We start from the raw sequence: 25,344 nt of genomic DNA on the forward strand, positions 1-25,344 counted from the left end.
AACGGCAGAAACGGATATTGCCTTCCCTTTAAGTAGAGCGTCAGGGACAGCCTCCCCGGCTTACGGCCATACTAGCCTGAATACGCCAGATCTCGTCCGATCTCGGAAGCTAAGCAGGCTCGGGCCTGGTCAGTACTTGGATGGGAGACCGCCTGGGAATACCAGGTGCTGTAAGCTTTTGCATCTTTTACACACCAGAGGGCGACAAATCACGAGTTTTAACTTTGGATACAAGCAATTTCATCATTATTTCAGATTTGACTTCCCCAAATACACAGGCATACAATAGATCTTGTTCTCCAACGTAAACGGTCCCTAGTAACTAGGGTACATTCGTAAATAAATTGAGCATCATGGCTAGAAGTGACTAAATGTTGCCTAATCTTTCTCATCGAGAAATGACACAATTACAGCAACACAAAAAGGAACTCCACCGGACAAAGTTCAGTGCTCACAAGGAGCTTCATTCAACACACACGGTTCCATTCCCATTCATGCAAAGCACGAAAGTGTAAAACTTGGGAACATACTTGAGAGCAATGATCACATACAATCTCATTCAAGGCACGGATGTGAATGCAACGGGATGAAATTACTGAAATGATGCCTGCCCTCGAACTGTGATGATGGACTACCCGACTCGCCAATAATATTGGGTTCTGGTGTATTGAAATACAGGAGCTGCTGGATTTGTGTGTTTTCTTACCCCCTCACCATAGTTTGTCAAATGTTTAAACAACTGAACTTATATTCAAGGTTTGTTTCTCTTCATATGTTTTACTGGTTTACATTTGTCTCAGCAACCTGTTGAATGATTCTTCTGCTTTCAAAACAAAATGACAACAGGATGAATGCACACACTTGAAAATACAATACATGCAATGTTATGCATCATAGTGATGCAACCTCCTTTCAGTTTCATACTGCATGTCAATTGAAATCCTTACTGAAATGCACACCTTATCAAGATTGCGCTTGACTGGCGTGTCAGGCACTCAATTACAGCTGTTTTATCAAGACAATGTGTTCGTTTTGTAATATATAGTTCCGGTCTGGTGTGGCACCCCAGCTAACGCACAACGTTGCCACAACGTTTCGTGTTAGCAGGGACTGTCTGCGGCGCGCTGGTGTGTCCCGGACTTTAGAGTAGAGAGACAGTTCAATTGCAAGTATGAGCGGAAGAAACGGATATTGCCTTCCCTTTAAGTAGAGCGTCAGGGACAGCTTCCCTGGCTTACGGCCATACTAGCCTGAATACGCCCGATCTCGTCCGATCTCGGAAGCTAAGCAGGCTCGGGCCTGGTCAGTACTTGGATGGGAGACCGCCTGGGAATACCAGGTGCTGTAAGCTTTTGCATCTTTTACACACCAGAGGGCGACAAATCACGAGTTTTAACTTTGGATACACGCAATTTCATCATTATTTCAGATTTGACTTCCCCAAATACACAGGCATACAATAGATCTTGTTCTCCAACGTAAACGGTCCCTAGTAACTAGTGTACATTCGTAAATAAATTGAGCATCATGGCTAGAAGTGACTAAATGTTGCCTAATCTTTCTCATCGAGAAATGACACAATTACAGCAACACAAAAAGGAACTCCACCGGACAAAGTTCAGTGCTCACAAGGAGCCTCATTCAACACACACGGTTCCATTCCCATTCATGCAAAGCACGAAAGTGTAAAACTTGGGAACATACTTGAGAGCAAAGATCACATTCAATCTCATTCAAGGCACGGATGTGAATGCAACGGGATGAAATTACTGAAATGATGCCTGCCCTCGAACTGTGATGATGGACTACCCGACTCGCCAATAATATTGGGTTCTGGTGTATTGAAATACAGGAGCTGCTGGATTTGTGTGTTTTCTTACCCCCTCACCATAGTTTGTCAAATGTTTAAACAACTGAACTTATATTCAAGGTTTGTTTCTCTTCATATGTTTTACTGGTTTACATTTGTCTCAGCAACCTGTTGAATGATTCTTCTGCTTTCAAAACAAAATGACAACAGGATGAATGCACACACTTGAAAATACAATACATGCAATGTTATGCATCATAGTGATGCAACCTCCTTTCAGTTTCATACTGCATGTCAATTGAAATCCTTACTGAAATGCACACCTTCTCAAGATTGCGCTTGACTGGCGTGTCAGGCACTCAATTACAGCTGTTTTATCAAGACAATGTGTTTTTTTTGTAAAATATAGTTCCGGTCTGGTGTGGCACCCCAGCTAACGCACAACGTTGCCACAATGTTGCCACAACGTGGCGTGTTAGCAGGGACTGTCTGCGGCGCGCTGCTGTGTCCCGGGCTTTAGAGTAGAGAGACAGTTCAACTGTAAGTATGAACGGCAGAAACGGATATTGCCTTCCCTTTAAGTACAGCATCAGGGACAGCCTCCCTGGCTTACGGCCATACTAGCCTGAATACGCCCGATCTCGTCCGATCTCCGAAGCCAAGCAGGCTCGGGCCTGGTCGGTACTTGGATGGGAGACCGCCTGGGAATACCAGGTGCTGTAAGCTTTTGCACCTTTTACACACCAGAGGGCGACAAATCACGAGTTTTAACTTTGGATACACACAATTTCATCATTATTTCAGATTTTACTTCCCCAAATACACAGGCATACAATAGATCTTGTTCTCCAACGTAAACGGTCCCTAGTAACTAGGGTACATTCGTAAATAAATTGAGCATCATGGCTAGAAGTGACTAAATGTTGCCTAATCTTTCTCATCAAGAAATGACACAATTACAGCAACACAAAAAGGAACTCCACCGGACAAAGTTCAGTGCTCACAAGGAGCCTCATTCAACACACACGGTTCCATTCCCATTCATGCAAAGCACGAAAGTGTAAAACTTGGGAACATACTTGAGAGCAAAGATCACATTCAACCTCATTCAAGGCACGGATGTGAATGCAACGGGATGAAATTACTGAAATGATGCCTGCCCTCGAACTGTGATGATGGACTACCCGACTCACCAATAATATTGGCTTCTGGTGTATTGAAGTACAGGAGCTGCTGGATTTGTGTGTTTTCTTACCCCCTCACCATAGTTTGTCAAATGTTTAAACAACTGAACTTATATTCAAGGTTTGTTTCTCTTCATATGTTTTACTGGTTTACATTTGTCTCAGCAACCTGTTGAATGATTCTTATGCTTTCAAAACAAAATGACAACAGGATGAATGCACACATTTGAAAATACAATACATGCAATGTTATGCATCATAGTGATGCAACCTCCTTTCAGTTTCATACTGCATGTCAATTGAAATCCTTACTGAAATGCACACCTTCTCAAGATTGCGCTTGACTGGCGTGTCAGGCACTCAATTACAGCTGTTTTATCAAGACAATGTGTTCGTTTTGTAAAATATAGTTCCGGTCTGGTGTGGCACCCCAGCAAACGCACAACGTTGCCACAACGTTGCCACAACGTGGCGAGTTAGCAGGGACTGTCTGCGGCGCGTTGGTGTGTCCCGGGCTTTAGAGTAGAGAGACAGTTCAACTGTAAGTATGAACGGCAGAAACGGATATTGCCTTCCCTTTAAGTAGAGCGTCAGGGACAGCCTCCCTGGCTTACGGCCATACTAGCCTGAATACGCCCGATCTCGACCGATCTCGGAAGCCAGGCAGGCTCGGGCCTGGTCAGTACTTGGATGGGAGACCGCCTGGGAATACCAGGTGCTGTAAGCTTTTGCACCTTTTACACACCAGAGGGCGACAAATCACGAGTTTTAACTTTGGATACACACAATTTCATCATTATTTCAGATTTTACTTCCCCAAATACACAGGCATACAATAGATCTTGATCTCCAACGTAAACGGTCCCTAGTAACCAGGGTACATTCGTAAATTAATTGAGCATCATGGCTAGAAGTGACTCAATGTTGCCTAATCTTTCTCATCAAGAAATGACACAATTACAGCAACACAAAAAGGAACTCCACCACACAAAGTTCAGTGCTCACAAGGAGACTCATTCAACACACACGGTTCCATTCCCATTCATGCAAAGCACGAAAGTTTAAAACTTGGAAACATACTTGAGAGCAAAGATCACATTCAATCTCATTCAAGGCACGGATGTGAATGCAACGGGATGAAATTACTGAAATGATGCCTGCCCTCGAACTGTGATGATGGACTACCCGACTCGCCAATAATATTGGGTTCTGGTGTATTGAAATACAGGAGCTGCTGGATTTGTGTGTTTTCTTACCCCCTCACCATAGTTTGTCAAATGTTTAAACAACTGAACTTATATTCAAGGTTTGTTTCTCTTCATATGTTTTACTGGTTTACATTTGTCTCAGCAACCTGTTGAATGATTCTTCTGCTTTCAAAACAAAATGACAACAGGATGAATGCACACACTTGAAAATACAATACATGCAATGTTATGCATCATAGTGATGCAACCTCCTTTCAGTTTCATACTGCATGTCAATTGAAATCCTTACTGAAATGCACACCTTCTCAAGATTGCGCTTGACTGGCGTGTCAGGCACTCAATTACAGCTGTTTTATCAAGACAATGTGTTCGTTTTGTAAAATATAGTTCCGGTCTGGTGTGGCACCCCAACTAACGCACAACGTTGCCACAACGTTGCCTCAACGTGGCGTGTTAGCAGGGACTGTCTGCGGCGCGCTGGTGTGTCCCGGGCTTTAGAGTAGAGAGACAGTTCAACTGTAAGTATGATCGGCAGAAACGGATATTGCCTTCCCTTTAAGTAGAGCGTCAGGGACAGCCTCCCTGGCTTACGGCCATACTAGCCTGAATACGCCCGATCTCGACCGATCTCGGAAGCCAGGCAGCCTCGGGCCTGGTCAGTACTTGGATGGGAGACCGCCTGGGAATACCAGGTGCTGTAAGCTTTTGCACCTTTTACACACCAGAGGGCGACAAATCACGAGTTTTAACTTTGGATACACACAATTTCATCATTATTTCAGATTTTACTTCCCCAAATACACAGGCATACAATAGATCTTGATCTCCAACGTAAACGGTCCCTAGTAACTAGGGTACATTCGTAAATTAATTGAGCATCATGGCTAGAAGTGACTCAATGTTGCCTAATCTTTCTCATCAAGAAATGACACAATTACAGCAACACAAAAAGGAACTCCACCACACAAAGTTCAGTGCTCACAAGGAGACTCATTCAACACACACGGTTCCATTCCCATTCATGCAAAGCACGAAAGTGTAAAACTTGGGAACATACTTGAGAGCAAAGATCACATTCAATCTCATTCAAGGCACGGATGTGAATGCAACGGGATGAAATTACTGAAATGATGCCTGCCCTCGAACTGTGATGATGGACTACCCGACTCGCCAATAATATTGGGTTCTGGTGTATTGAAATACAGGAGCTGCTGGATTTGTGTGTTTTCTTACCCCCTCACCATAGTTTGTCAAATGTTTAAACAACTGAACTTATATTCAAGGTTTGTTTCTCTTCATATGTTTTACTGGTTTACATTTGTCTCAGCAACCTGTTGAATGATTCTTCTGCTTTCAAAACAAAATGACAACAGGATGAATGCACACACTTGAAAATACAATACATGCAATGTTATGCATCATAGTGATGCAACCTCCTTTCAGTTTCATACTGCATGTCAATTGAAATCCTTACTGAAATACACACCTTCTCAAGATTGCGTTTGACTGGCGTGTCAGGCACTCAATTACAGCTGTTTTATCAAGACAATGTGTTCGTTTTGTAAAATATAGTTCCGGTCTGGTGTGGCACCCCAGCAAACGCACAACGTTGCCACAACGTTGCCACAACGTGGCGAGTTAGCAGGGACTGTCTGCGGCGCGCTGGTGTGTCCCGGGCTTTAGAGTAGAGAGACAGTTCAACTGTAAGTATGAACGGCAGAAACGGATATTGCCTTCCCTTTAAGTAGAGCGTCAGGGACAGCCTCCCTGGCTTACGGCCATACTAGCCTGAATACGCCCGATCTCGACCGATCTCGGAAGCCAGGCAGGCTCGGGCCTGGTCAGTACTTGGATGGGAGACCGCCTGGGAATACCAGGTGCTGTAAGCTTTTGCACCTTTTACACACCAGAGGGCGACAAATCACGAGTTTTAACTTTGGATACACACAATTTCATCATTATTTCAGATTTTACTTCCCCAAATACACAGGCATACAATAGATCTTGATCTCCAACGTAAACGGTCCCTAGTAACTAGGGTACATTCGTAAATTAATTGAGCATCATGGCTAGAAGTGACTCAATGTTGCCTAATCTTTCTCATCAAGAAATGACACAATTACAGCAACACAAAAAGGAACTCCACCACACAAAGTTCAGTGCTCACAAGGAGACTCATTCAACACACACGGTTCCATTCCCATTCATGCAAAGCACGAAAGTGTAAAACTTGGAAACATACTTGAGAGCAAAGATCACATTCAATCTCATTCAAGGCACGGATGTGAATGCAACGGGATGAAATTACTGAAATGATGCCTGCCCTCGAACTGTGATGATGGACTACCCGACTCGCCAATAATATTGGGTTCTGGTGTATTGAAATACAGGAGCTGCTGGATTTGTGTGTTTTCTTACCCCCTCACCATAGTTTGTCAAATGTTTAAACAACTGAACTTATATTCAAGGTTTGTTTCTCTTCATATGTTTTACTGGTTTACATTTGTCTCAGCAACCTGTTGAATGATTCTTCTGCTTTCAAAACAAAATGACAACAGGATGAATGCACACACTTGAAAATACAATACATGCAATGTTATGCATCATAGTGATGCAACCTCCTTTCAGTTTCATACTGCATGTCAATTGAAATCCTTACTGAAATGCACACCTTCTCAAGATTGCGCTTGACTGGCGTGTCAGGCACTCAATTACAGCTGTTTTATCAAGACAATGTGTTCGTTTTGTAAAATATAGTTCCGGTCTGGTGTGGCACCCCAACTAACGCACAACGTTGCCACAACGTTGCCACAACGTGGCGTGTTAGCAGGGACTGTCTGCGGCGCGCTGGTGTGTCCCGGGCTTTAGAGTAGAGAGACAGTTCAACTGTAAGTATGATCGGCAGAAACGGATATTGCCTTCCCTTTAAGTAGAGCGTCAGGGACAGCCTCCCTGGCTTACGGCCATACTAGCCTGAATACGCCCGATCTCGACCGATCTCGGAAGCCAGGCAGCCTCGGGCCTGGTCAGTACTTGGATGGGAGACCGCCTGGGAATACCAGGTGCTGTAAGCTTTTGCACCTTTTACACACCAGAGGGCGACAAATCACGAGTTTTAACTTTGGATACACACAATTTCATCATTATTTCAGATTTTACTTCCCCAAATACACAGGCATACAATAGATCTTGATCTCCAACGTAAACGGTCCCTAGTAACTAGGGTACATTCGTAAATTAATTGAGCATCATGGCTAGAAGTGACTCAATGTTGCCTAATCTTTCTCATCGAGAAATGACACAATTACAGCAACACAAAAAGGAACTCCACCGGACAAAGTTCAGTGCTCACAAGGAGCCTCATTCAACACACACGGTTCCATTCCCATTCATGCAAAGCACGAAAGTGTAAAACTTGGGAACATACTTGAGAGCAAAGATCACATTCAATCTCATTCAAGGCACGGATGTGAATGCAACGGGATGAAATTACTGAAATGATGCCTGCCCTCGAACTGTGATGATGGACTACCCGACTCGCCAATAATATTGGGTTCTGGTGTATTGAAATACAGGAGCTGCTGGATTTGTGTGTTTTCTTACCCCCTCACCATAGTTTGTCAAATGTTTAAACAACTGAACTTATATTCAAGGTTTGTTTCTCTTCATATGTTTTACTGGTTTACATTTGTCTCAGCAACCTGTTGAATGATTCTTCTGCTTTCAAAACAAAATGACAACAGGATGAATGCACACACTTGAAAATACAATACATGCAATGTTATGCATCATAGTGATGCAACCTCCTTTCAGTTTCATACTGCATGTCAATTGAAATCCTTACTGAAATGCACACCTTCTCAAGATTGCGCTTGACTGGCGTGTCAGGCACTCAATTACAGCTGTTTTATCAAGACAATGTGTTCGTTTTGTAATACATAGGTCTGGTGTGGCACCCCAGCTAACGCACAACGTTGCCACAACGTTTCGTGTTAGCAGGGACTGTCTGTGGCGCGCTGGTGTGTCCCGGACTTTAGAGTAGAGAGACAGTTCAACTGCAAGTATGAGCGGCAGAAACGGATATTGCCTTCCCTTTAAGTAGAGCGTCAGGGACAGCCTCCCTGGCTTACGGCCATACTAGCCTGAATACGCCCGATCTCGTCCGATTTCGGAAGCTAAGCAGGCTCCGGCCTGGTCAGTACTTGGATGGGAGACCGCCTGGGAATACCAGGTGCTGTAAGCTTTTGCATCTTTTACACACCAGAGGGCGACAAATCACGAGTTTTAACTTTGGATACACGCAATTTCATCATTATTTCAGATTTGACTTCCCCAAATACACAGGCATACAATAGATCTTGTTCTCCAACGTAAACGGTCCCTAGTAACTAGGGTACATTCGTAAATAAATTGAGCATCATGGCTAGAAGTGACTAAATGTTGCCTAATCTTTCTCATCGAGAAATGACACAATTACAGCAACACAAAAAGGAACTCCACCGGACAAAGTTCAGTGCTCACAAGGAGCCTCATTCAACACACACGGTTCCATTCCCATTCATGCAAAGCACGAAAGTGTAAAACTTGGGAACATACTTGAGAGCAAAGATCACATTCAATCTCATTCAAGGCACGGATGTGAATGCAACGGGATGAAATTACTGAAATGATGCCTGCCCTCGAACTGTGATGATGGACTACCCGACTCGCCAATAATATTGGGTTCTGGTGTATTGAAATACAGGAGCTGCTGGATTTGTGTGTTTTCTTACCCCCTCACCATAGTTTGTCAAATGTTTAAACAACTGAACTTATATTCAAGGTTTGTTTCTCTTCATATGTTTTACTGGTTTACATTTGTCTCAGCAACCTGTTGAATGATTCTTCTGCTTTCAAAACAAAATGACAACAGGATGAATGCACACACTTGTAAATACAATACATGCAATGTTATGCATCATAGTGATGCAACCTCCTTTCAGTTTCATACTGCATGTCAATTGAAATCCTTACTGAAATGCACACCTTCTCAAGATTGCGCTTGACTGGCGTGTCAGGCACTCAATTACAGCTGTTTTATCAAGACAATGTGTTCGTTTTGTAATATATAGTTCCGGTCTGGTGTGGCACCCCAGCTAACGCACAACGTTGCCACAACGTTTCGTGTTAGCAGGGACTGTCTGCGGCGCGCTGGTGTGTCCCGGACTTTAGAGTAGAGAGACAGATCAACTGCAAGTATGAGCGGCAGAAACGGATATTGCCTTCCCTTTAAGTAGAGCGTCAGGGACAGCCTCCCTTGCTTACGACCACACTAGCCTGAATACGCCCGATCTCGTCCGATCTCGGAAGCTAAGCAGGCTCGGGCCTGGTCAGTACTTGGATGGGAGACCGCCTGGGAATACCAGGTGCTGTAAGCTTTTGCATCTTTTACACACCAGAGGGCGACAAATCACGAGTTTTAACTTTGGATACACGCAATTTCATCATTATTTCAGATTTGACTTCCCCAAATACACAGGCATACAATAGATCTTGTTCTCCAACGTAAACGGTCCCTAGAAACTAGGGTACATTCGTAAATAAATTGAGCATCATGGCTAGAAGTGACTAAATGTTGCCTAATCTATCTCATCGAGAAATGACACAATTACAGCAACACAAAAAGGAACTCCACCGGACAAAGTTCAGTGCTCACAAGGAGCCTCATTCAACACACACGGTTCCATTCCCATTCATGCAAAGCACGAAAGTGTAAAACTTGGGAACATACTTGAGAGCAAAGATCACATTCAATCTCATTCAAGGCACGGATGTGAATGCAACGGGATGAAATAACTGAATTGATGCCTGCCCTCGAACTGTGATGATGGACTACCCGACTCGCCAATAATATTGGCTTCTGGTGTATTGAAATACAGGAGCTGCTGGATGTGTGTGTTTTCTTACCCCCTCACCATAGTTTGTCAAATGTTTAAACAACTGAACTTATATTCAAGGTTTGTTTCTCTTCATATGTTTTACTGGTTTACATTTGTCTCAGCAACCTGTTGAATGATTCTTCTGCTTTCAAATTAAAATGACAACAGGATGAATGCACACACTTGAAAATACAATACATGCAATGTTATGCATCATAGTGATGCAACCTCCTTTCAGTTTCATACTGCATGTCAATTGAAATCCTTACTGAAATGCACACCTTCTCAAGATTGCGCTTGACTGGCGTGTCAGGCACTCAATTACAGCTGTTTTATCAAGACAATGTGTTCGTTTTGTAATACATAGTTCCGGTCTGGTGTGGCACCGCAGCTAACGCACAACGTTGCCACAATGTTGCCACAACGTGGCGTGTTAGCAGGGACTGTCTGCGGCGCGCTGGTGTGTCCCGGGCTTTAGAGTAGAGAGACAGTTCAACTGTAAGTATGAACGGCAGAAACGGATATTGCCTTCCCTTTAAGTAGAGCGTCAGGGACAGCCTCCCTGGCTTACGGCCATACTAGCCTGAATACGCCCGATCTCGTCCGATCTCGGAAGCTAAGCAGGCTCGGGCCTGGTCAGTACTTGGATGGGAGACCGCCTGGGAATACCAGGTGCTGTAAGCTTTTGCATCTCTTACACACCAGAGGGCGACAAATCACGAGTTTTAACTTTGGATACACGCAATTTCATCATTATTTCAGATTTGACTTCCCCAAATACACAGGCATACAATAGATCTTGTTCTCCAACGTAAACGGTCCCTAGTAACTAGGGTACATTCGTAAATAAATTGAGCATCATGGCTAGAAGTGACTAAATGTTGCCTAATCTTTCTCATCGAGAAATGACACAATTACAGCAACACAAAAAGGAACTCCACCGGACAAAGTTCAGTGCTCACAAGGAGCCTCATTCAACACACACGGTTCCATTCCCATTCATGCAAAGCACGAAAGTGTAAAACTTGGGAACATACTTGAGAGCAAAGATCACATTCAATCTCATTCAAGGCACGGATGTGAATGCAACGGGATGAAATTACTGAAATGATGCCTGCCCTCGAACTGTGATGATGGACTACCCGACTCGCCAATAATATTGGGTTCTGGTGTATTGAAATACAGGAGCTGCTGGATTTGTGTGTTTTCTTACCCCCTCACCATAGTTTGTCAAATGTTTAAACAACTGAACTTATATTCAAGGTTTGTTTCTCTTCATATGTTTTACTGGTTTACATTTGTCTCAGCAACCTGTTGAATGATTCTTCTGCTTTCAAAACAAAATGACAACAGGATGAATGCACACACTTGAAAATACAATACATGCAATGTTATGCATCATAGTGATGCAACCTCCTTTCAGTTTCATACTGCATGTCAATTGAAATCCTTACTGAAATGCACACCTTCTCAAGATTGCGCTTGACTGGCGTGTCAGGCACTCAATTACAGCTGTTTTATCAAGACAATGTGTTCGTTTTGTAATATATAGTTCCGGTCTGGTGTGGCACCCCAGCTAACGCACAACGTTGCCACAACGCTGCCACAACGTGGCGTGTTAGCAGGGACTGTCTGCGGCGCGCTGGTGTGTCCCGGGCTTTAGAGTAGAGAGACAGTTCAACTGTAAGTATGAACGGCAGAAACGGATATTGCCTTCCCTTTAAGTAGCGCGTCAGGGACAGCGTCCCTGGCTTACGGCCATACTAGCCTGAATACGCCCGATCTCGTCCGATCTCGGAAGCTAAGCAGGCTCTGGCCTGGTCAGTACTTGGATGGGAGACCGTCTGGGAATACCAGGTGCTGTAAGCTTTTGCATCTTTTACACACCAGAGGGCGACAAATCACGAGTTTTAACTTTGGATACACGCAATTTCATCATTATTTCAGATTTGACTTCCCCAAATACACAGGCATACAATAGATCTTGTTCTCCAACGTAAACGGTCCCTAGAAACTAGGGTACATTCGTAAATAAATTGAGCATCATGGCTAGAAGTGACTAAATGTTGCCTAATCTATCTCATCGAGAAATGACACAATTACAGCAACACAAAAAGGAACTCCACCGGACAAAGTTCAGTGCTCACAAGGAGCCTCATTCAACACACACGGTTCCATTCCCATTCATGCAAAGCACGAAAGTGTAAAACTTGGGAACATACTTGAGAGCAAAGATCACATTCAATCTCATTCAAGGCACGGATGTGAATGCAACGGGATGAAATAACTGAATTGATGCCTGCCCTCGAACTGTGATGATGGACTACCCGACTCGCCAATAATATTGGCTTCTGGTGTATTGAAATACAGGAGCTGCTGGATGTGTGTGTTTTCTTACCCCCTCACCATAGTTTGTCAAATGTTTAAACAACTGAACTTATATTCAAGGTTTGTTTCTCTTCATATGTTTTACTGGTTTACATTTGTCTCAGCAACCTGTTGAATGATTCTTCTGCTTTCAAATTAAAATGACAACAGGATGAATGCACACACTTGAAAATACAATACATGCAATGTTATGCATCATAGTGATGCAACCTCCTTTCAGTTTCATACTGCATGTCAATTGAAATCCTTACTGAAATGCACACCTTCTCAAGATTGCGCTTGACTGGCGTGTCAGGCACTCAATTACAGCTGTTTTATCAAGACAATGTGTTCGTTTTGTAATACATAGTTCCGGTCTGGTGTGGCACCCCAGCTAACGCACAACGTTGCCACAATGTTGCCACAACGTGGCGTGTTAGCAGGGACTGTCTGCGGCGCGCTGGTGTGTCCCGGGCTTTAGAGTAGAGAGACAGTTCAACTGTAAGTATGAACGGCAGAAACGGATATTGCCTTCCCTTTAAGTAGAGCGTCAGGGACAGCCTCCCTGGCTTACGGCCATACTAGCCTGAATACGCCCGATCTCGTCTGATCTCGGAAGCTAAGCAGGCTCGGGCCTGGTCAGTACTTGGATGGGAGACCGCCTGGGAATACCAGGTGCTGTAAGCTTTTGCATCTCTTACACACCAGAGGGCGACAAATCACGAGTTTTAACTTTGGATACACGCAATTTCATCATTATTTCAGATTTGACTTCCCCAAATACACAGGCATACAATAGATCTTGTTCTCCAACGTAAACGGTCCCTAGTAACTAGGGTACATTCGTAAATAAATTGAGCATCATGGCTAGAAGTGACTAAATGTTGCCTAATCTTTCTCATCGAGAAATGACACAATTACAGCAACACAAAAAGGAACTCCACCGGACAAAGTTCAGTGCTCACAAGGAGCCTCATTCAACACACACGGTTCCATTCCCATTCATGCAAAGCACGAAAGTGTAAAACTTGGGAACATACTTGAGAGCAAAGATCACATTCAATCTCATTCAAGGCACGGATGTGAATGCAACGGGATGAAATAACTGAATTGATGCCTGCCCTCGAACTGTGATGATGGACTACCCGACTCGCCAATAATATTGGCTTCTGGTGTATTGAAATACAGGAGCTGCTGGATGTGTGTGTTTTATTACCCCCTCACCATAGTTTGTCAAATGTTTAAACAACTGAATTTATATTCAAGGTTTGTTTCTCTTCATATGTTTTACTGGTTTACATTTGTCTCAGCAACCTGTTGAATGATTCTTCTGCTTTCAAATTAAAATGACAACAGGATGAATGCACACACTTGAAAATACAATACATGCAATGTTATGCATCATAGTGATGCAACCTCCTTTCAGTTTCATACTGCATGTCAATTGAAATCCTTACTGAAATGCACACCTTCTCAAGATTGCGCTTGACTGGCGTGTCAGGCACTCAATTACAGCTGTTTTATCAAGACAATGTGTTCGTTTTGTAATACATAGTTCCGGTCTGGTGTGGCACCCCAGCTAACGCACAACGTTGCCACAATGTTGCCACAACGTGGCGTGTTAGCAGGGACTGTCTGCGGCGCGCTGGTGTGTCCCGGGCTTTAGAGTAGAGAGACAGTTCAACTGTAAGTATGAACGGCAGAAACGGATATTGCCTTCCCTTTAAGTAGAGCGTCAGGGACAGCCTCCCTGGCTTACGGCCATACTAGCCTGAATACGCCCGATCTCGTCCGATCTCGGAAGCTAAGCAGGCTCGGGCCTGGTCAGTACTTGGATGGGAGACCGCCTGGGAATACCAGGTGCTGTAAGCTTTTGCATCTTTTACACACCAGAGGGCGACAAATCACGAGTTTTAACTTTGGATACACGCAATTTCATCATTATTTCAGATTTGACTTCCCCAAATACACAGGCATACAATAGATATTGTTCTCCAACGTAAACGGTCCCTAGTAACTAGGGTACATTCGTAAATAAATTGAGCATCATGGCTAGAAGTGACTAAATGTTGCCTAATCTTTCTCATCGAGAAATGACACAATTACAGCAACACAAAAAGGAACTCCACCGGACAAAGTTCAGTGCTCACAAGGAGCCTCATTCAACACACACGGTTCCATTCCCATTCATGCAAAGCACGAAAGTGTAAAACTTGGGAACATACTTGAGAGCAAAGATCACATTCAATCTCATTCAAGGCACGGATGTGAATGCAACGGGATGAAATTACTGAAATGATGCCTGCCCTCGAACTGTGATGATGGACTACCCGACTCGCCAATAATATTGGGTTCTGGTGTATTGAAATACAGGAGCTGCTGGATTTGTGTGTTTTCTTACCCCCTCACCATAGTTTGTCAAATGTTTAAACAACTGAACTTATATTCAAGGTTTGATTCTCTTCATATGTTTTACTGGTTTACATTTGTCTCAGCAACCTGTTGAATGATTCTTCTGCTTTCAAAAAAAAATGACAACAGGATGAATGCACACACTTGAAAATACAATAAATGCAATGTTATGCATCATAGTGATGCAACCTCCTTTCAGTTTCATACTGCATGTCAATTGAAATCCTTACTGAAATGCACACCTTCTCAAGATTGCGCTTGACTGGCGTGTCAGGCACTCAATTACAGCTGTTTTATCAAGACAATGTGTTCGTTTTGTAATACATAGTTCCGGTCTGGTGTGGCACCCCAGCTAACGCACAACGTTGCCACAATGTTGCCACAACGTGGCGTGTTAGCAGGGACTGTCTGCGGCGCGCTGGTGTGTCCCGGGCTTTAGAGTAGAGAGACAGTTCAACTGTAAGTATGAACGGCAGAAACGGATATTGCCTTCCCTTTAAGTAGAGCGTCAGGGACAGCCTCCCTGGCTTACGGCCATACTAGCCTGAATACGCCCGATCTCGTCAGATCTCGGAAGCTAAGCAGGCTCGTGCCTGGTCAGTACTTGGATGGGAGACCGCCTGGGAATACCAGGTGCTGTAAGCTTTTGCATCTTTTACACACCAGAGGGCGACAAATCACGAGTTTTAACTTTGGATACACGCAATTTCATCATTATTTCAGATTTTACTTCCCCAAATACACAGGCATACAATAGATCTTGTTCTCCAACGTAAACGGTCCCTAGTAACTAGGGTATATTCGTAAATAAATTGAGCATCATGGCTAGAAGTGACTAAATGTTGCCTAATCTTTCTCATCGAGAAATTACACAATTACAGCAACACAAAAAGGAACTCCACCGGACAAAGTTCAGTGCTCACAAGGAGCCTCATTCAACACACACGGTTCCATTCCCATTCATGCAAAGCACGAAAGTGTAAAACTTGGGAACATACTTGAGAGCAAAGATCACATTCAATCTCATTCAAGGCACGGATGTGAATGCAACGGGATGAAATTACTGAAATGATGCCTGCCCTCGAACTGTGATGATGGACTACCCGACTCGCCAATAATATTGGGTTCTGGTGTATTGAAATACAGGAGCTGCTGGATTTGTGTGTTTTCTTACCCCCTCACCATAGTTTGTCAAATGTTTAAACAACTGAACTTATATTCAAGGTTTGTTTCTCTTCATATGTTTTACTGGTTTACATTTGTCTCAGCAACCTGTTGAATGATTCTTCTGCTTTCAAATTAAAATGACAACAGGATGAATGCACACACTTGAAAATACAATACATGCAATGTTATGCATCATAGTGATGCAACCTCCTTTCAGTTTCATACTGCATGTCAATTGAAATCCTTACTGAAATGCACACCTTCTCAAGATTGCGCTTGACTGGCGTGTCAGGCACTCAATTACAGCTGTTTTATCAAGACAATGTGTTCGTTTTGTAATACATAGTTCCGGTCTGGTGTGGCACCCCAGCTAACGCACAACGTTGCCACAATGTTGCCACAACGTGGCGTGTTAGCAGGGACTGTCTGCGGCGCGCTGGTGTGTCCCGGGCTTTAGAGTAGAGAGACAGTTCAACTGTAAGTATGAACGGCAGAAACGGATATTGCCTTCCCTTTAAGTAGAGCGTCAGGGACAGCCTCCCTGGCTTACGGCCATACTAGCCTGAATACGCCCGATCTCGTCCGATCTCGGAAGCTAAGCAGGCTCGGGCCTGGTCAGTACTTGGATGGGAGACCGCCTGGGAATACCAGGTGCTGTAAGCTTTTGCATCTTTTACACACCAGAGGGCGACAAATCACGAGTTTTAACTTTGGATACACGCAATTTCATCATTATTTCAGATTTGACTTCCCCAAATACACAGGCATACAATAGATATTGTTCTCCAACGTAAACGGTCCCTAGTAACTAGGGTACATTCGTAAATAAATTGAGCATCATGGCTAGAAGTGACTAAATGTTGCCTAATCTTTCTCATCGAGAAATGACACAATTACAGCAACACAAAAAGGAACTCCACCGGACAAAGTTCAGTGCTCACAAGGAGCCTCATTCAACACACACGGTTCCATTCCCATTCATGCAAAGCACGAAAGTGTAAAACTTGGGAACATACTTGAGAGCAAAGATCACATTCAATCTCATTCAAGGCACGGATGTGAATGCAACGGGATGAAATTACTGAAATGATGCCTGCCCTCGAACTGTGATGATGGACTACCCGACTCGCCAATAATATTGGGTTCTGGTGTATTGAAATACAGGAGCTGCTGGATTTGTGTGTTTTCTTACCCCCTCACCATAGTTTGTCAAATGTTTAAACAACTGAACTTATATTCAAGGTTTGATTCTCTTCATATGTTTTACTGGTTTACATTTGTCTCAGCAACCTGTTGAATGATTCTTCTGCTTTCAAAAAAAAATGACAACAGGATGAATGCACACACTTGAAAATACAATAAATGCAATGTTATGCATCATAGTGATGCAACCTCCTTTCAGTTTCATACTGCATGTCAATTGAAATCCTTACTGAAATGCACACCTTCTCAAGATTGCGCTTGACTGGCGTGTCAGGCACTCAATTACAGCTGTTTTATCAAGACAATGTGTTCGTTTTGTAATACATAGTTCCGGTCTGGTGTGGCACCCCAGCTAACGCACAACGTTGCCACAATGTTGCCACAACGTGGCGTGTTAGCAGGGACTGTCTGCGGCGCGCTGGTGTGTCCCGGGCTTTAGAGTAGAGAGACAGTTCAACTGTAAGTATGAACGGCAGAAACGGATATTGCCTTCCCTTTAAGTAGAGCGTCAGGGACAGCCTCCCTGGCTTACGGCCATACTAGCCTGAATACGCCCGATCTCGTCCGATCTCGTCCGATCTCGGAAGCCAAGCAGGCGCGGGCCTGGTCAGTACTTGGATGGGAGACCGCCTGGGAATACCAGGTGCTGTAAGCTTTTGCATCTCTTACACACCAGAGGGCGACAAATCACGAGTTTTAACTTTGGATACACGCAATTTCATCATTATTTCAGATTTGACTTCCCCAAATACACAGGCATACAATAGATCTTGTTCTCCAACGTAAACGGTCCCTAGTAACTAGGGTACATTCGTAAATAAATTGAGCATCATGGCTAGAAGTGACTAAATGTTGCCTAATCTTTCTCATCGAGAAATGACACAATTACAGCAACACAAAAAGGAACTCCACCGGACAAAGTTCAGTGCTCACAAGGAGCCTCATTCAACACACACGGTTCCATTCCCATTCATGCAAAGCACGAAAGTGTAAAACTTGGGAACATACTTGAGAGCAAAGATCACATTCAATCTCATTCAAGGCACGGATGTGAATGCAACGGGATGAAATTACTGAAATGATGCCTGCCCTCGAACTGTGATGATGGACTACCCGACTCGCCAATAATATTGGGTTCTGGTGTATTGAAATACAGGAGCTGCTGGATTTGTGTGTTTTCTTACCCCCTCACCATAGTTTGTCAAATGTTGAAACAACTGAACTTATATTCAAGGTTTGTTTCTCTTCATATGTTTTACTGGTTTACATTTGTCTCAGCAACCTGTTGAATGATTCTTCTGCTTTCAAAACAAAATGACAACAGGATGAATGCACACACTTGAAAATACAATACATGCAATGTTATGCATCATAGTGATGCAACCTCCTTTCAGTTTCATACTGCATGTCAATTGAAATCCTTACTGAAATGCACACCTTCTCAAGATTGCGCTTGAATGGCGTGTCAGGCACTCAATTACAGCTGTTTTATCAAGACAATGTGTTAGTTTTGTAATACATTGGTCTGGTGTGGCACCCCAGCTAACGCACAACGTTGCCACAACGTTTCGTGTTAGCAGGGACTGTCTGCGGCGCGCTGGTGTGTCCCGGACCTTAGAGTAGAGAGACAGTTCAACTGTAAGTATGAGCGGCAGAAACGGATATTGCCTTCCCTTTAAGTAGAGCGTCAGGGACAGCATTCCTGGCTTACGGCCATACTAGCCTGAATACGCCCGATCTCGGAAGCTAAGCAGTCTTGGGCCAGGTCAGTACTTGGATGGGAGACCGCCTGGGAATACCAGGTGCTGTAAGCTTTTGCATCTTTTACACACCAGAGGGCGACAAATCACGAGTTTTAACTTTGGATACACGCAATTTCATCATTATTTCAGATTTTACTTCCCCAAATACACAGGCATACAATAGATCTTGTTCTCCAACGTAAACGGTCCCTAGTAACTAGGGTACATTCGTAAATAAATTGAGCATCATGGCTAGAAGTGACTAAATGTTGCCTAATCTTTCTCATCGAGAAATGACACAATTACAGCAACACAAAAAGGAACTCCACCGGACAAAGTTCAGTGCTCACAAGGAGCCTCATTCAACACACACGGTTCCATTCCCATTCATGCAATGCACGAAAGTGTAAAACTTGGGAACATACTTGAGAGCAAAGATCACATTCAATCTCATTCAAGGCACGGATGTGAATGCAACGGGATGAAATTACTGAAATGATGCCTGCCCTCGAACTGTGATGATGGACTACCCGACTCGCCAATAATATTGGGTTCTGGTGTATTGAAATACAGGAGCTGCTGGATTTGTGTGTTTTTTTACCCCCTCACCATAGTTTGTCAAATGTTTAAACAACTGAACTTATATTCAAGGTTTGTTTCTCTTCATATGTTTTACTGGTTTACATTTGTCTCAGCAACCTGTTGAATGATTCTTCTGCTTTCAAAACAAAATGACAACAGGATGAATGCACACACTTGAAAATACAATACATGCAATGTTATGCATCATAGTGATGCAACCTCCTTTCAGTTTCATACTGCATGTCAATTGAAATCCTTACTGAAATGCACACCTTCTCAAGATTGCGCTTGACTGGCGTGTCAGGCACTCAATTACAGCTGTTTTATCAAGACAACGTGTTCGTTTTGTAATATATAGTTCCGGTCTGGTGTGGCACCCCAGCTAACGCACAATGTTGCCACAACGTGGCGTGTTAGCAGGGACTGTCTGCGGCGCGCTGGTGTGTCCCGGGCTTTACAGTAGAGAGACAGTTCAACTGTAAGTATGAACGGCAGAAACGGATATTGCCTTCCCTTTAAGTAGAGCATCAGGGACAGCCTCCCTGGCTTACGGCCATACTAGCCTGAATACGCCCGATTTCGTCCGATCTCGGAAGCTAAGCAGGCTCGTTCCTGGTCAGTACTTGGATGGGAGACCGCCTGGGAATACCTGGTGCTGTAAGCTTTTGCATCTTTTACACACCAGAGGGCGACAAATCACGAGTTTTAACTTTGGATACACGCAATTTCATCATTATTTCAGATTTGACTTCCCCAAATACACAGGCATACAATAGATCTTGTTCTCCAACGTAAACGGTCCCTAGTAACTAGGGTACATTCGTAAATAAATTGAGCATCATGGCTAGAAGTGACTAAATGTTGCCTAATCTTTCTCATCAAGAAATGAGACAATTACAGCAACACAAAAAAGAACTCCACCGGACAAAGTTCAGTGCTCACAAGGAGCCTCATTCAACACACACGGTTCCATTCCCATTCATGCAAAGCACGAAAGTGTAAAACTTGGGAACTTACTTGAGAGCAAAGATCACATTCAATCTCATTCAAGGCACGGATGTGAATGCAACGGGATGAAATTACTGAAATGATGACTGCCCTCGAACTGTGAAGATGGACTACCCGACTTGCCAATAATATTGGGTTCTGGTGTATTGAAATACAGGAGCTGCTGGATTTGTGTGTTTTCTTACCCCCTCACCATAGTTTGTCAAATGTTTAAACAACTGAACTTATATTCAAGGTTTGTTTCTCTTCATATGTTTTACTGGTTTACATTTGTCTCAGCAACCTGTTGAATGATTCTTCTGCTTTCAAAACAAAATGACAACAGGATGAATGCACACACTTGAAAATACAATACATGCAATGTTATGCATCATAGTGATGCAACCTCCTTTCAGTTTCATACTGCATGTCAATTGAAATCCTTACTGAAATGCACACCTTCTCAAGATTGCGCTTGACTGGCGTGTCAGGCACTCAATTACAGCTGTTTTATCAAGACAATGTGTTCGTTTTGTAATATATAGTTCCGGTCTGGTGTGGCACCCCAGCTAACGCACAACGTTGCCACAATGTTGCCACAACGTGGCGTGTTAGCAGGGACTGTCTGCGGCGCGCTGGTGTGTCCCGGGCTTTAGAGTAGAGAGACAGTTCAACTGTAAGTATGAACGGCAGAAACGGATATTGCCTTCCCTTTAAGTAGAGCGTCAGGGACAGCCTCCCTGGCTTACGGCCATACTAGCCTGAATACGCCCGATCTCGTCAGATCTCGGAAGCTAAGCAGGCTCGTGCCTGGTCAGTACTTGGATGGGAGACCGCCTGGGAATACCAGGTGCTGTAAGCTTTTGCATCTTTTACACACCAGAGGGCGACAAATCACGAGTTTTAACTTTGGATACACGCAATTTCATCATTATTTCAGATTTTACTTCCCCAAATACACAGGCATACAATAGATCTTGTTCTCCAACGTAAACGGTCCCTAGTAACTAGGGTATATTCGTAAATAAATTGAGCATCATGGCTAGAAGTGACTAAATGTTGCCTAATCTTTCTCATCGAGAAATTACACAATTACAGCAACACAAAAAGGAACTCCACCGGACAAAGTTCAGTGCTCACAAGGAGCCTCATTCAACACACACGGTTCCATTCCCATTCATGCAAAGCACGAAAGTGTAAAACTTGGGAACATACTTGAGAGCAAAGATCACATTCAATCTCATTCAAGGCACGGATGTGAATGCAACGGGATGAAATTACTGAAATGATGCCTGCCCTCGAACTGTGATGATGGACTACCCGACTCGCCAATAATATTGGGTTCTGGTGTATTGAAATACAGGAGCTGCTGGATTTGTGTGTTTTCTTACCCCCTCACCATAGTTTGTCAAATGTTTAAACAACTGAACTTATATTCAAGGTTTGTTTCTCTTCATATGTTTTACTGGTTTACATTTGTCTCAGCAACCTGTTGAATGATTCTTCTGCTTTCAAAACAAAATGACAACAGGATGAATGCACACACTTGAAAATACAATACATGCAATGTTATGCATCATAGTGATGCAACCTCCTTTCAGTTTCATACTGCATGTCAATTGAAATCCTTACTGAAATGCACACCTTCTCAAGATTGCGCTTGACTGGCGTGTCAGGCACTCAATTACAGCTGTTTTATCAAGACAATGTGTTCGTTTTGTAAAATATAGTTCCGGTCTGGTGTGGCACCCCAGCTAACGCACAACGCTGCCACAACGTTGCCACAACGTGGCGTGTTAGCAGGGACTGTCTGCGGCGCGCTGGTGTGTCCCGGAATTTAGAGTAGAGAGACAGTTCAACTGCAAGTATGAGCGGCAGAAACGGATATTGCCTTCCCTTTAAGTAGAGCGTCAGGGACAGCCTCCCTGGCTTACGGCCACACTAGCCTGAATAAGCCCGATCTCGTCCGATCTCGGAAGCTAAGCAGGCTCGGGCCTGGTCAGTCCTTGGATGGGAGACCGCCTGGGAATACCAGGTGCTGTAAGCTTTTGCATCTTTTACACACCAGAGGGCGACAAATCACGAGTTTTAACTTTGGATACACGCAATTTCATCATTATTTCAGATTTGACTTCCCCAAATACACAGGCATACAATAGATCTTGTTCTCCAACGTAAACGGTCCCTAGTAACTAGGGTACATTCATAAATAAATTGAGCATCATGGCTAGAAGTGACTAAATGTTGCCTAATCTTTCTCATCGAGAAATGACACAATTACAGCAACACAAAAAGGAACTCCACCGGACAAAGTTCAGTGCTCACAAGGAGCCTCATTCAACACACACGGTTCCATTCCCATTCATGCAAAGCACGAAAGTGTAAAACTTGGGAACATACTTGAGAGCAAAGATCACATTCAATCTCATTCAAGGCACGGATGTGAATGCACCGGGATGAAATTACTGAAATGATGCCTGCCCTCGAACTGTGATGATGGACTACCCGACTCGCCAATAATATTGGGTTCTGGTGTATTGAAATACAGGAGCTGCTGGATTTGTGTGTTTTCTTACCCCCTCACCATAGTTTGTCAAATGTTTAAACAACTGAACTTATATTCAAGGTTTGTTTCTCTTCATATGTTTTACTGGTTTACATTTGTCTCAGCAACCTGTTGAATGATTCTTCTGCTTTCAAAACAAAATGACAACAGGATGAATGCACACACTTGAAAATACAATACATGCAATGTTATGCATCATAGTGATGCAACCTCCTTTCAGTTTCATACTGCATGTCAATTGAAATCCTTACTGAAATGCACACCTTCTCAAGATTGCGCTTGACTGGCGTGTCAGGCACTCAATTACAGCTGTATTATCAAGACAATGTGTTCGTTTTGTAAAATATAGTTCCGGTCTGGTGTGGCACCCCAGCTAACGCACAACGTTGCCACAACGTTTCGTGTTAGCAGGGACTGTCTGCGGCGCGCTGGTGTGTCCCGGGCTTTAGAGTAGAGAGACAGTTCAACTGTAAGTATGAACGGCAGAAACGGATATTGCCTTCCCTTTAAGTAGAGCGTCAGGGACAGCCTTCCTGCCTTACGGCCATACTAGCCTGAATACGCCCGATCTCGTCCGATCTCGGAAGCCAAGCAGGCTCGGGCCTGGTCAGTACTTGGATGGGAGACTGCCTGGGAATACCAGGTGCTGTAAGCTCTTGCACCTTTTAATAAACTAGAGGGCGACATATCACGAGTTTTAACTTTGGATACACACAATTTCATCATTATTTCAGATTTTACTTCCCCAAATACACAGGCATACAATAGATCTTGTTCTCCAACGTAAACGGTCCCTAGTAACTAGGGTACATTCGTAAATAAATTGAGCATCATGGCTAGAAGTGACTAAATGTTGCCTAATTTTTCTCATCGAGAAATGACACAATTACAGCAACACAAAAAGGAACTCCACCGGACAAAGTTCAGTGCTCACAAGGAGCCTCATTCAACACACACGGTTCCATTCCCATTCATGCAAAGCACGAAAGTGTAAAACTTGGGAACATACTTGAGAGCAAAGATCACATTCAATCTCATTCAAGGCACGGATGTGAATGCAACGGGATGAAATTACTGAAATGATGCCTGCCCTCGAACTGTGATGATGGACTACCCGACTCGCCAATAATATTGGGTTCTGGTGTATTGAAATACAGGAGCTGCTGGATTTGTGTGTTTTCTTACCCCCTCACCATAGTTTGTCAAATGTTTAAACAACTGAACTTATATTCAAGGTTTGTTTCTCTTCATATGTTTTACTGGTTTACATTTGTCTCAGCAACCTGTTGAATGATTCTTCTGCTTTCAAAACAAAATGACAACAGGATGAATGCACACACTTGAAAATACAATACATGCAATGTTATGCATCATAGTGATGCAACCTCCTTTCAGTTTCATACTGCATGTCAATTGAAATCCTTACTGAAATGCACACCTTCTCAAGATTGCGCTTGACTGGCGTGTCAGGCACTCAATTACAGCTGTATTATCAAGACAATGTGTTCGTTTTGTAAAATATAGTTCCGGTCTGGTGTGGCACCCCAGCTAACGCACAACGTTGCCACAACGTTTCGTGTTAGCAGGGACTGCCTGCGGCGCGCTGGTGTGTCCCGGACTTTAGAGTAGAGAGACAGTTCAACTGCAAGTATGAGCGGCAGAAACGGATATTGCCTTCCCTTTAAGTAGAGCGTCAGGGACAGCCTCCCTGGCTTACGGCCATACTAGCCTGAATACGCCCGATCTCGTCCGATCTCGGAAGTCAAGCAGGCTTGGGCCTGGTCAGTACTTGGATGGGAGACCGCCTTGGAATACCAGGTGCTGTAAGCTTTTGCATCTTTTACACACCAGAGGGCGACAAATCACGAGTTTTAACTTTGGATACACGCAATTTCATCAATATTTCAGATTTTACTTCCCCAAATACACAGGCATACAATAGATCTTGTTCTCCAACGTAAATGGTCCCTAGTAACTAGGGTACATTCGTAAATAAATTGAGCATCATGGCTAGAAGTGACTAAATGTTGCCTAATCTTTCTCATCGAGAAATGACACAATTACAGCAACACAAAAAGGAACTCCACCGGACAAAGTTCAGTGCTCACAAGGAGCCTCATTCAACACACACGGTTCCATTCCCATTCATGCAAAGCACGAAAGTGTAAAACTTGGGAACATACTTGAGAGCAAAGATC

The 25,344-nt window shown here is 43.6% G+C and overlaps 20 non-coding genes and 2 pseudogenes across 20 annotated transcripts; all 22 read left to right on the plus strand.

The window, feature by feature from the left end:
- The first annotated feature begins 58 nt into the window (after window positions 1-58).
- LOC136743607 (5S ribosomal RNA) lies at window positions 59-177 on the plus strand. Its single transcript, XR_010815662.1, has one exon. It is a non-coding gene; the product is annotated as a 5S ribosomal RNA (ribosomal RNA).
- A 1,055-nt stretch (window positions 178-1,232) lies between these two features.
- Window positions 1,233-1,351, plus strand: LOC136743409 (5S ribosomal RNA). Its single transcript, XR_010815473.1, has one exon. It is a non-coding gene; the product is annotated as a 5S ribosomal RNA (ribosomal RNA).
- A 1,066-nt stretch (window positions 1,352-2,417) lies between these two features.
- On the plus strand, window positions 2,418-2,536 carry LOC136743692 (5S ribosomal RNA). Its single transcript, XR_010815746.1, has one exon. It is a non-coding gene; the product is annotated as a 5S ribosomal RNA (ribosomal RNA).
- Window positions 2,537-3,602: 1,066 nt separating this feature from the next.
- On the plus strand, window positions 3,603-3,721 carry LOC136743694 (5S ribosomal RNA). The gene has a single exon (XR_010815748.1). It is a non-coding gene; the product is annotated as a 5S ribosomal RNA (ribosomal RNA).
- Window positions 3,722-4,787: 1,066 nt separating this feature from the next.
- On the plus strand, window positions 4,788-4,906 carry LOC136743716 (5S ribosomal RNA). The gene has a single exon (XR_010815768.1). It is a non-coding gene; the product is annotated as a 5S ribosomal RNA (ribosomal RNA).
- A 1,066-nt stretch (window positions 4,907-5,972) lies between these two features.
- Window positions 5,973-6,091, plus strand: LOC136743695 (5S ribosomal RNA). The gene has a single exon (XR_010815749.1). It is a non-coding gene; the product is annotated as a 5S ribosomal RNA (ribosomal RNA).
- A 1,066-nt stretch (window positions 6,092-7,157) lies between these two features.
- Window positions 7,158-7,276, plus strand: LOC136743717 (5S ribosomal RNA). Its single transcript, XR_010815769.1, has one exon. It is a non-coding gene; the product is annotated as a 5S ribosomal RNA (ribosomal RNA).
- Window positions 7,277-8,326: 1,050 nt separating this feature from the next.
- Window positions 8,327-8,445, plus strand: LOC136743661 (5S ribosomal RNA). Its single transcript, XR_010815715.1, has one exon. It is a non-coding gene; the product is annotated as a 5S ribosomal RNA (ribosomal RNA).
- Window positions 8,446-9,500: 1,055 nt separating this feature from the next.
- Window positions 9,501-9,619, plus strand: LOC136743651 (5S ribosomal RNA). The gene has a single exon (XR_010815705.1). It is a non-coding gene; the product is annotated as a 5S ribosomal RNA (ribosomal RNA).
- A 1,066-nt stretch (window positions 9,620-10,685) lies between these two features.
- On the plus strand, window positions 10,686-10,804 carry LOC136743410 (5S ribosomal RNA). Its single transcript, XR_010815474.1, has one exon. It is a non-coding gene; the product is annotated as a 5S ribosomal RNA (ribosomal RNA).
- A 1,066-nt stretch (window positions 10,805-11,870) lies between these two features.
- Window positions 11,871-11,989, plus strand: LOC136743583 (5S ribosomal RNA). Its single transcript, XR_010815640.1, has one exon. It is a non-coding gene; the product is annotated as a 5S ribosomal RNA (ribosomal RNA).
- A 1,066-nt stretch (window positions 11,990-13,055) lies between these two features.
- On the plus strand, window positions 13,056-13,174 carry LOC136743494 (5S ribosomal RNA). Its single transcript, XR_010815553.1, has one exon. It is a non-coding gene; the product is annotated as a 5S ribosomal RNA (ribosomal RNA).
- Window positions 13,175-14,240: 1,066 nt separating this feature from the next.
- LOC136743411 (5S ribosomal RNA) lies at window positions 14,241-14,359 on the plus strand. Its single transcript, XR_010815475.1, has one exon. It is a non-coding gene; the product is annotated as a 5S ribosomal RNA (ribosomal RNA).
- Window positions 14,360-15,425: 1,066 nt separating this feature from the next.
- On the plus strand, window positions 15,426-15,544 carry LOC136743646 (5S ribosomal RNA). Its single transcript, XR_010815700.1, has one exon. It is a non-coding gene; the product is annotated as a 5S ribosomal RNA (ribosomal RNA).
- Window positions 15,545-16,610: 1,066 nt separating this feature from the next.
- On the plus strand, window positions 16,611-16,729 carry LOC136743412 (5S ribosomal RNA). Its single transcript, XR_010815476.1, has one exon. It is a non-coding gene; the product is annotated as a 5S ribosomal RNA (ribosomal RNA).
- Window positions 16,730-17,795: 1,066 nt separating this feature from the next.
- Window positions 17,796-17,924, plus strand: LOC136743711 (uncharacterized; annotated as a pseudogene).
- Window positions 17,925-18,974: 1,050 nt separating this feature from the next.
- LOC136743736 (uncharacterized) lies at window positions 18,975-19,083 on the plus strand (annotated as a pseudogene).
- Window positions 19,084-20,138: 1,055 nt separating this feature from the next.
- Window positions 20,139-20,257, plus strand: LOC136743701 (5S ribosomal RNA). Its single transcript, XR_010815754.1, has one exon. It is a non-coding gene; the product is annotated as a 5S ribosomal RNA (ribosomal RNA).
- A 1,066-nt stretch (window positions 20,258-21,323) lies between these two features.
- LOC136743648 (5S ribosomal RNA) lies at window positions 21,324-21,442 on the plus strand. Its single transcript, XR_010815702.1, has one exon. It is a non-coding gene; the product is annotated as a 5S ribosomal RNA (ribosomal RNA).
- A 1,066-nt stretch (window positions 21,443-22,508) lies between these two features.
- LOC136743696 (5S ribosomal RNA) lies at window positions 22,509-22,627 on the plus strand. The gene has a single exon (XR_010815750.1). It is a non-coding gene; the product is annotated as a 5S ribosomal RNA (ribosomal RNA).
- A 1,055-nt stretch (window positions 22,628-23,682) lies between these two features.
- LOC136743684 (5S ribosomal RNA) lies at window positions 23,683-23,801 on the plus strand. Its single transcript, XR_010815738.1, has one exon. It is a non-coding gene; the product is annotated as a 5S ribosomal RNA (ribosomal RNA).
- Window positions 23,802-24,857: 1,056 nt separating this feature from the next.
- On the plus strand, window positions 24,858-24,976 carry LOC136743561 (5S ribosomal RNA). Its single transcript, XR_010815619.1, has one exon. It is a non-coding gene; the product is annotated as a 5S ribosomal RNA (ribosomal RNA).
- The last annotated feature ends 368 nt before the right edge of the window (window positions 24,977-25,344 follow it).

The sequence above is a fragment of the Amia ocellicauda genome, unplaced genomic scaffold, assembly GCF_036373705.1.
Source record: "Amia ocellicauda isolate fAmiCal2 unplaced genomic scaffold, fAmiCal2.hap1 HAP1_SCAFFOLD_80, whole genome shotgun sequence".
Classification (NCBI taxonomy): Eukaryota; Metazoa; Chordata; class Actinopteri; order Amiiformes; family Amiidae; genus Amia; species Amia ocellicauda.